An 11,423-nucleotide genomic window follows, 5' to 3' on the forward strand; every position below is an offset into this window, starting at 1 on the left:
CCCAAGCCAAAAGGTGGGCATCATCCCTGACAGCTGGCTCTGCATCATCCCCTTTACAATAATTCACCAACCTGGGTCAATTCTGACCCTGTGGAATAGCCCCCAGCTTCATTCACTTTCTATCCTCTCTGCTAATACCCAAGTTCAGCCACCATCCCCCCCCACCACCTACCAAGGTTCTAAACGGTTTCCATGCTTCAAGTCCTAAATCATGTAACCATTTCTCCATACTGGAGCAAGACTGATCATACAAGAGCAAAAATGGAATTAAAAGCCTTTAATGGACCCCAGCGGTCCTCAGGATAAAGTCTAAATCCCTTAATAATTGTTTGAGATCTTACATGATTTGGTTCATACATAACTCTCCACTCCTGCCTTATGGACCATCTCACCTCCTGGGCTTTTTAAATACTATTCCCTCAACTACTTAGACCCTTTCTGTTCCTCTTTCCCTTGAACCACTCCTGAAAACACACTTATACACACAATCAGGTTCTCTCTTTTCCTTGTCTCTTATTCATCTTTAGGTTTATAGACTAAATGTCACTTCCTCTAGGAAGACTTCTTTGATCTACCCAAACTCCCCATCATCTGTGCTCCCATTGCATCCTACATCAGTTATTTCTTGCTGCATAACAAACACCACCAACACTTGGTGTTGTAAACAACCATGTTCCATTGATTGTGAGTCTACAGATAAGTGCCAGGCTCTGCTGATCTGGGCTGGGACAGGCTGATCTCATCTGGGCTCATCTGTACATCTGTAGTCAGCTAGGAGTTGGCTGGTGGCTGATCCTGCCTGGGTTCTTTTACATGTCTGGGGCCTTGACTGGAACAACTGAGCTGATCTGGCTCTTCTCCATGTGCTTTTTCCACTCTTTGGCAGGCTAGCCATGGGTTTTTCACATGTCCAAGGCAGGATCTGGAGAACAAGCAAAAGCGTTCAAGGCCTCTCGAAGTTTAAACTCAGAACTAATACACCATTACTTCCACCACATTCTATTGGTGAATATAAGAGACAAGACCAGCTCTGATCAAGATTAAAAGGATACTATGGTGTTATAGGGAAAATGATGTGGACACAGGGTGGCTACTAATACAATTAATCCATCAACACCATGTACATTCTTTCACTTATAGAGTACATACCAACTGCAACGTACTGTCCCTCTTACTTAAATACATCCTCCATTGACACCTTTGATGTCAAGGGTCATGTCTCATTCACTACTGAATCCCCAAACCCACCATAGTGAAATCTCTCAATAAATACTGCATTTACAGTGAATAAATTTGTTTACCCATCCAGTTATTAGTACTAAGGTAGAAAAAAATAACAATTGATATGTGAATAATAAATGTCATTAACTCAAAGCTACAGTGTTGTTTAGGCACCTCATGAGTCAGCAGCACCCTGATAATAGGGCTAGACCACACAGAGCCATGTTCTTTGACTTTTACTTATGGCACCAACCCCAAAGCACAAAACTGCTTATGACAGATGAAATTAGGTCAATCACCAAATAGTAGATTCTGGATCACAGATGGAGAAAGCTAGGCTCACCTTGGATTCCAGGCATACCAACAGCCTCTTTCTGCCCACAAGCGAGAACTCAGGAGCCATTCTTTGCCCCCTGGAGTCCCTGCACTGTTCATTTGTTTCTTTGACCCTTCTGCATATATTTTTAATTACAGTTTTATTAAGCTATAATTCACATACATAAAGTTCACCTTCTTAAAGTACACATTTCAATGGTTTTTAGTATAGTCAAAAGTTGCTCATCAATCACCACTTTTAATTCCAGAACATTTTCATCTCCCCAAAAAGAAACACCATACTCATCCACAGTCACTTCCCATTCCTCCTTTTCCCCCATTTCTTCTCCTTAGTCCCTGGAAACCACTAATCTATCTTCTGTCTCTGAGGATTTGTCTATGCTGGACATTTTAAATGATTAGATTTATACAATATGGGGTCTTTTGTGTCTGGATTCTCTCATTTAGCATAAAAATTTTAAGGTTCAGTTTTCAACATGGATCAGTGCTTCATTCCTTTTAATAGTTGAATAATACACTATTGTGTAGACATTGTATTTCTTCATTCATCACTTGATGGACATTTGGTTTGTTTCCACTATCTGACTATTATAAATAATGGTGCTATAAACACTCATGTATAAGTTTTTGCATGGAAATATGTTTTCAGTTCTCTTGGGTATATACCTAGGAGTGGAACTGCTAGTTCAAATGGTAACTCTGTTCAATTTTTTGGAGCTGCCAGACAGTTTTCCATTTTACAGTGCACCATTTTACATCCCCAGCAATATATGAGGATTCCAATCTTTCCACATCCTTGCCAACACTTGTTGTTTTCTGCCTTTTTGATTATTGCCATCCTAGTGGATATGAAGAGTATTTCACTGCAGTTTTGATTTGCATTTTCCTAATGACTAATGATGTTATGTGACTTGGCCATATGCATATCTTCTCTGGAGAAATGCCTATTCAAATCCTTCGTGCATTTTTAATTGGGTGGATACTTATTTTAAAATCTGGGTCCCCTTTCTTGATTTTTGTCCTCCAGTCCCTTTTGTATCTGTCTACCCCAAAGCTTAGTCTAAAAAGCCTCTCTCAGTTTTCATTCTTCCCTGGGCCACTGAAGAGCTGGAGGTTATTTGGAAAACAGTGCTGGTTATTTTCTATGTGAAGTCAGAAAGTCACTTGTCTGCTTTTTTTTTTTTTTTTAACTAAATGTTGAATATTTGTTTATTTTCCCAGATTTCACTCTTCCTTTTAAAAACAAGCTGCAAAATAAGTCTCATAAATGTGGGTTGAATTCACTGGGATTCAGTGACATTTTATGGAAGGAAATTTATTAAGGACAAGTGGCATGGGATATTGCCATGGAAATATTTGCCACATAGCCTTTAAGAATTGAAGTGAATTACATAACATGCTATCAGACTTATGTTATCAAGAAGCTTAATGTGTCAATAATAAATATATCAATAACAAAGAAAAGATCTTGCCAATTAAACCCTGACTCTTCATCAAACATAAAGGCACATCCCAATTTCAGAAAGGTTAAAAGTAAAAGTGTATCCAAGCATACTACTAAAGAAAATCATCAAACCACAGGGGAGGAAACAAAAAGAAAAAGAAATGAACAGAGAAGAAGTACAAAAAGCAATGGGAAAAAAAGTAATAAAATGGCAGTAAGTACATACCTATCAATAATTACTTTAAATGTCAATGAAATAAATGCTCCAATCAAAAGACATAGACTGGCTTATTGGATTAAAAAAAAGAAAAAAAAAGAGACTTATCTCTATGCTGCCCATAGGAGACTCACTTCAGGGCTAAAAACACAAAGAGACTGAAAGTGAGGGGATGGAAAAAGATACATCATGCAAATGGAATTGACAAGAAAGCAGGGGTAGCAATATTCATATCAGACAAAATAGACTTTACAACAGAGGGTCTAACAAAAGACAAAGAAGCACATTATATAATGACAAAAGTATCAATACAAGGAGAGAATGTTACACTCATTAACATTTCATCAGAGAAATGTAAATCAAAACTATGAGATATCACCTCACACCTGTCAGAATGGTTATCATCAAAATATCTACAAATAACAAATGTTGGCAAGGATGTGGAGAAAAGGGAAGCCTTGTATGCTCTTGGTGGGAATGGAAAGCAGTAAGGACGTTCCTCAAAAAAACAAAAATAGAACTACCATATGATCCAGCAATCTTATTCCTGGGTATATATCCAGAAACAAAGAAAACACTAATTCAAAAAAATACATGCACCCTAATGTTCATAACATCATTATTTACAGTAGCCAAGATATGGAAACAACCTAAGTGTCTATCAACAGATGAATGGATAAAGAAGATGTGGCATATTACTCAGCCATCAAAAGAATGAAATTCTGCCATTTGCAGCAATGTGGATGGACCTAGAGAATAACATACTTAGTGAAATAAGTCAGACAGAGAAAGACAAATACTCTATGATATCACTTATTTGTGGAATCTAAAAAATAAAACAAACAAATATATATAGCAAAACATAAACAGACTCACAGATATAGAAACCAAACTAGTGGTTGCCAGTGGGGCAAGGAAAGTTAGGAAGGGCAAGATAGGGGTATGGGACTTGGAAATACAAACTACTATGTATAAAAATAGATAAGCAACAAGGATCTATTGTATAGCACAGAGAATTATAGCCATTACTTTGTAATAACTTTTCATGGAGTATAATCTGTAAAAATACCAAATCACTATGCTGCATACCTGAAATCAATATAATACTGTAAATCAATTAGACTTCAATTTTTAAAACAATTTTAAACAATTTTTTAAAAAGTAAAAGTGCATCTTAGAACCAATAAAGTATCATAATTTCCTTTCTTTTTTTATTTCAAAGAAGTATCTGCTTCATAAGAACCTAGGGTTGTACATTTCATTTATTTAAAATCATCAGAAAGCCCAGTCTCCAGAGAGCACAGTATTCAAAGTAACACCAGTCCAAGACCCAAAAAATAGTTGAAAAGAAAATAAATTTGTTCTGAAATGTCTATAAAATGTACCAAAATAAGATTTGATTCATAGCATACTACAAAGTCTCTTAAAATTGCTTTTCCCATTTCTTCTTGTTTCTCTGTATGTGATTGTCATATATAAAGGAGCTTTGCTAGTTCCCTGGTGGTCCAGTGGTCAGGACCTAGTGCTTTCACTGCCGTGGCCAGGGTTCAATCCCTGGTCAGGAAACTAAGATCCCACAAGACGGGCTGTGTGGTAAATCAATCAATTTAAATTTCAAAAAAAAAAGGAGCTTCCCCCCAAATCTCCTTCAAACACCAGTCTGTGTGAGCTCTTGCTTTCTCTCCCCCCAAACTTCATCTTTGGATTTATTCTATTTTCTTTAACCTTCTGAGTAATCCTTTAACCTTTCCAATGTAAATCATTCTCGCCTTCCTGAATGCTCTAGTGTTGCCCAATTCAGCTCCCAAAAGGCTCATAAGTGAAGCGGGCAAAAATAGAATTATTCTTACACTGGGAGAGACTGTAGCTAGTCCAATATCAACATTTTTCCAGTAATACATTCAGTCAATACAATTCAATAGACACCTACTATGTTCCAGGCACTGGTTCTGCCCCAGGTTCAATTGGGTTAGAAGCCCAGGTTTCTTGGTCATAATTGTGCCCAAATAAGTATATCTTTAAGGCTACTTCCTCAAAATGAATCATATTGTGTGTCTGTACCCCAATACAGTTAAAAAGGAAAGGTTTACTTCTCTTTTATCATGAGAGTGCTACACACATGCATGTGTATGCACACTCACCCGGACGGGGACAGAGGGTCTTCAGCATCAAAATGACATTTAATACCTTTTTATCCTCCAAGAGTTGCTACCCTAAGTCCCCAGTTACCTGCAGCAAAGGGCAGCCCCAGACCTGGGCATACCTGAATTTTCACCTGAATATGCTGGATGCCACACTCTGCCTTTTCTATTCCAATGGCTGTAGACTTTGGCAACATGTAAATAATGTGAAAGCAAGTTTTTATGATTAAGGAATCAAATTTTTTGTATTTTATTACAGAAAGTTGAAATAACATGTATGAACAAAACCAATAAAAGAATGTACTCTTTTCATGGAAAAAAAAGTTCAATAATATGAATTATTCTATCTTATTATGTGCTAGATTCTAATTCTGGGGATATAAGGCCATGCTCTTTATTTATTACCTCCCTAAGCCCCAGATAACCCAAGGGAGATTGGATAACCACGTGGCTTAAGTTAATTATTCCAGCTGTTCATGCCCTCCCAAATCCTCTCTGCTCATCCCAAGTTTTTCCCTGTCCATTCAGAACATTGATTTTATAGTGGTCTCTGAGAAAACTACCATTTTCAACTAATAATCCTACTTCAGGATTCTTCTGACCCATCTTTCCATTCATGATACTCTCTTCAGCTGTGTCTAAACTACTGATATCTTATCTATTGAGTTTGTTTGCTATTTCAGTTATTGTATTTTTTTAAATTTCTACATGTTTTATTTGGTACTCTTTTAAAACTGTTAGGTCACTTTCCATAGTGTCTGTTCTCTGAAGATTATTTCTACTTGTCTTTTTTCCTTTAGGTATATTAAATAGTTTTATATCTGTCAGTTTCCCAGTTGGTTTTTGCTGGTTCTTTCTTATGTTTTATCTTCTTCTGTGCTTAATTAATTTTTACTGTATAGTATTTATTTTCCTTGAAAAGTCATTTATGAACATTCTCTGAGACCTAAAATGGAGATACATTCTGACAGAAAGAATTGGTGTTTTTTTCTACGTGGTGTCTAGGGGAGTATCCAACCCAAGTACTTTCTGCGTGTTTTTTTTAATGTTTCTGAAACATTAATGTATGTGATGGTCTATTTTAAGGATGAAAATTCTTGGAAGGCTAGTTTGTAGACACAATCTCTTTGGGACTATTTTTCCTCCAGCCAAGAATCAAAGAAACTTTTTGCAGGCCCTATAATAAATACAGGGTTAGGATTACGTCTGATTCTCCTTTATTCTAACATTGAACACCTTGGGGCACTAGCCTAGTGGGTGAAGGGTGTACAGTTAAGACTCTCTGATTTGAATGGACTCTTAGGCTTTAATTTTTATGTGTCTCATCCAATGAGGCCATCAAAATTGAAGTCCACATTTGTCTGAATAGGTAAATATTCTCAGGATAAAACTGGCTTCAGTGCTCTGCTTACTTCCCTGGATTCCAGCTTTCCCTTATATTTTGGCCCAGTAATGACTTATTACCTTGTCAACTCTTCATTACCTCTAAGAAAATATTTTGGTTTCTACTTTATCTAGCATTTTAGTTATTCTCTGCAGGACAGTTACTTAGTTTCTATTGGGTATATTTTGAAATTCTTAAACTATTTTCCTGAAGAACACTTTTGATCCTGACTAGACCAGGTCCTGCATCTGTATAACATGAAAATATTACTGTCAATACCTGGCAAAGTACTCAATCAAAGTCTAAAAATCACGTGACTCTTTCATTGCTTGGGGACACTCTTCAGTCTGCCTTAGACATCTCAGCTGAAATAGCAATTAGATAGGGAAATATTATGTAGAGATGGCAAAAACTCTCCCTGTAATCTAAAAACCTTCAAATTGTCAAATGTACGTATGATATCCTTGTAAGATAAATTTAGCATTTAGAGCTCCAGTTTCTCCCTGAGATCTGTAAAAACTCATCTAGCCTGACAGTTCCCTGTTGGATGTACTTCTGAGAAGTCAGTTATTCTCACCAAGGCCAATTTTAATTTATGCACACTAAATTACTGCTGAATTTTTTGTGTGATTTTTTTTTTTTTTATAGAAGGTGTAATATCAAATTTAAGGACTAATGACTTTCAGGACAGTGTTAAGAAATCTGATCCTGAATCACCAGATTACCTAAGGAAAGAGATGTTTTGGTTATATGATATTTTTCACTAAGAAATAAGCACAAAATTAATTCTTATTCTTTATTGTATCTCTAGTGTTTATTGTAGCACTAGGAAGACAATCAATAAAGGTTGAATGAATTAATTAACTTGTGGCAGATTGATTGAAAAAAATGGCATTAATTCTTTACAGCCTCTCTATATTTTTGTAATGTGATTTAGTAGATTCTGCCATCAAGGGGGTGACGTCTTGTCTCCAAACTTGAATCTGGGCTTTGGCTAGTAGAGTGAGATGACTCCCATAATCCAGTTCCCAGACTAAAACTCTACCTTTTGGAACTCTGAGATCACCATGAGAACAGGTCTGTGTTGCCTACTGGAGGATTGAAACTTATGAAGCATAGTTGACCTCATTTTCCCAGCTGAAGCACCGGATGTTACATCACACCAGGTGTGTGATAGAGCCCGACCAAGATTAGCTAAGCCATCTAGCCAACAAGCTGCTGATCATGGACCCATGAGTGAGCCCGGCTGAGGTAGCAGAGCTGGCCCAAAGCAGCAGAACCACCCAGCCAACCTGCATATTTGCAAACATTAATAAATGGTTTCATTTTCAGCAGCTAAATTTTTAGGTGGTTTATTTCACAGCAGTAACTAACTGATACAAAATCTTTTTTACAAGACATCTGAAGGTGTTTTAGAGGAGAGGACACCACATTGGGATAAGAAGTCCTCAGTTCCAGTTCAGTCTCTGCCACAAGCTTATTAATCTTGAACAAAACACTTCAACCTCTCTATGCCTCAGATTTGATGTTCCTTTAAGTTCTAATCTTATGTATTGTGTGGAATCCCCCCAAATGCTTTACTCTATATTTTGCCTAAATAGTGAGAAAAGTTGTTTTCTTAAAATAGTTTAGCATTTATCGAGTTCCCAAGGAATCTGCTTGTATCAAGTATTGGAAATTGTAGGAACTTGAGCTGAATGTGTTCTTACTCTAAGCCACCACCGCCCACCCTTGAAAGTATATTTTTAGAACAAATCCTTATTGGAAGCTGCCTATAATTTTTGTTTTCTTTTGATTTTGCCATTCCATTCTCAAAGTAGAAGTCAAACAAACAAAATCTATTAAAATAAGCATCCTTGTTAATCAAGGCTTTAGTGAACTTTATACTATACCATCATCCCAAAGCGGGACACAAAACAGATTTAGCAATGGAACAAAAATACCACTTTATTATCCATCTGGCTTTTATTAATTGATTATATTATTGGAGTAGAGAGATGTAGAAAATTGGACCTCACAGTCCTCAATTCTGAAAAGCATAATGGATTCATGGACACAAATGGACACAAACACACAGATCTGTGTCTATAAAAGGGAAGTCCATGTAACAGTGATTCTTAATGTGTAAGGATTAGGAACCTCTCTGAAGATATGATGAAAACTAGGAACCCTTGATTCAGAAAAGCCCACGTATGTACACATTCACGTGATGGACTTTTTTGTGTTTTTGCCTTCTCAGCACCTTATAAACACGGTTCTTGTGCTTGAAGATTTTTCCACCTTATCCCTAGAATAGACGCTACAAATTCACTTCCTATAGTTGCAACTATGGTACAGACACATGGCCTAGGTTCAACCTTTCAGGTACAAATGCACAAGACATTTGGAAGCAGGTGTAGCACAGATTCTTTCTGGCTAGGACAGAGGCAAAGACTGTGAGCTTTCAGAAACAGTAGTGGGTAGAGGTCCTAGCACTGTGCTCCGTGGCAGCTGGTGAGGTGTGGTGAGTCTGTCCAGGAGCAGCGGCAGTAGTTCTTCCCCAGAACAGTCTGCGGTATAATGCTGGAGTTGTTCCTAGCTCTGTAGCTTCCAAGCCTGGTTCTCAGACTTTCAGGGATGCAGCGAAAACTATCTAAAGCCCTTTAATAAATTCTTAAACTATGTGTGCAACAGAGAGCTCTGACTGATACACACATAAAAAATAGATTTTCCACATAATTCCAAGATTTTGTACAATTTTCCTAAGACCATTCATGGCTTAGCTCTCTTAGAATAGATAGGTGCTCATACATTAATAATATAATATATGTAATAGTATAATACAGGTGGAAAGGTAAAAAGTGGAATGGAGAATGGAGGCAAATAGGGCTTCTTGGAATGAAAGAATACACATTGGGTGGAGTAACAGACTTGGCTCTGGTCTTCACTTTGCCACTAAATGCCTAGTCATTCAGCACTAGGCAGCATCTAAGTCCCCTGCCCTGAATCTGAGTGGCATGGTGACCAATAGAATGAGATGGTAGTAATGATGCATCACTTCCAAGGCCAATTCAAACAAGGTGATACAGCTTCTGCCTTGTAACCCTGGGACACCCTGAGCCACCATATAAGATTTTGACTACCAAAGACCACGATGCTGTGAGCAAACCCAGACTGAATGGAGAGGCATGTGTGGTGCACCTGAGGTACTAAAAGCCAGTATTACCTGCCAGATAGACCTCCAGAATTTTTCATGCAAATTGATAAATTAGCCCAGGACAATAGGCATCAACCAGGACTGTCCTGGGCAAAATTGATGTATGGTTACCCTACTGAGCATCGCCTCTGAGCTAAGCACTTGGGTGTCTCTTTACCTCTAGATTTCCTTAAAATTGGGGGGACGGTTGTTGAGCTAGTAGTTGTCACAATTCCCAATTCCTGGTGCTTAAGGATAAGACAAGCAACCAATTCACACGAGACAGCTGAAAATGAATAACAGAACATGGCAGGGACTTCAGCAAGCTGCAAAGCACAACTAGAGGGAACAACTCAGCTCCCATATTTATTATCAGGAAAAAATGTGAGCTCACCATTTTCTGACATTCTGATTTTTTTTTTTTTCAAGAGACGTTAGGAATCTGAAAATCTAAGTTAAAATTTTCAACTTAAATTCAAAACATTTTAGGCAATTTTAAGGTGGCCTCTATGAGCTAGACAATTTCAATGAATTCTTCAGGTTTATGGACCAAATTAACTTAAATATTCTGCTGCCACCTTTCAGTATCTGCTAATCCTGGCTCTCTATGGGCTCACTTTGGGGACAGCTGTCATCTTTGTTAGAGCGTAGCCCACTGTGTCACAAGCCACTGTTTTTTCTTGTCTCATAGTTCCAGATCGAAGCTCCCTTTCTATACCTTGTGTAAAAGGAGTTTTAACTCTATCATGTCAGTTTACATAAATGTCCACTCAGGTGCAGAAAAAACATAAAAATCATTTACCCCATGTATTAGTCAGCTATTGCTATCATAATGTTATGTAACAAATATCCTAACAGCTTATAACAACAAGCATTAATACCACAATCACAAATCTGGGCTGGGCTCAGCTGGATGGCTCTACTTTAGGCTGTGGGTCCACTAGACTGTGCACTGAATTCAGATTTGATCTTTGTAGGAGAGGCAGCTACCCAGACGCTCTCTGGCAGATCACCAGAGTGCAAGAGCCAAGCCGAACTGCACAAGTTCAGTTAAGGCCTCTGTCTGCCTTAGACCTGCTAACATTTGATGGGCTAAAGCAAACCCCATGGCCAACCCCAAAATCAAAAGAGCAGAGAAGAATACTCTACCCACAACCGAAAGGGGAGAGAAGTGAATACTTAATCAAATAGAATCCAAACTCTCATACCCAAGAGGTCTTTTCCAAAAACTCATTTTCTTTCTAAATAATCTCCCCAAACAACCTCTCTCCCAGGCTTTGCTGGCTCCCTGTGGAGCTGACGAACTCTTGGACTTCACCACAGTGGACTTTGGCCTGCTGCAAAACATGTGGTGGGTGGCAGCAGATGCCGAGGGCTTGGAAGCTCTCAGTACAAGTGCTCTAAATTAGGAACAAAGCATTCCTCGGACTACGTCAAACTTTAAAAATAAGCCTTTGCTCCATACACAGCTAACGACCTTGGTGAAGACATTCAAATGCCTCATA

Source organism: Balaenoptera borealis (genome assembly GCF_965194805.1).
Source record: "Balaenoptera borealis genome assembly, chromosome: 16".
Classification (NCBI taxonomy): domain Eukaryota; kingdom Metazoa; phylum Chordata; class Mammalia; order Artiodactyla; family Balaenopteridae; genus Balaenoptera; species Balaenoptera borealis.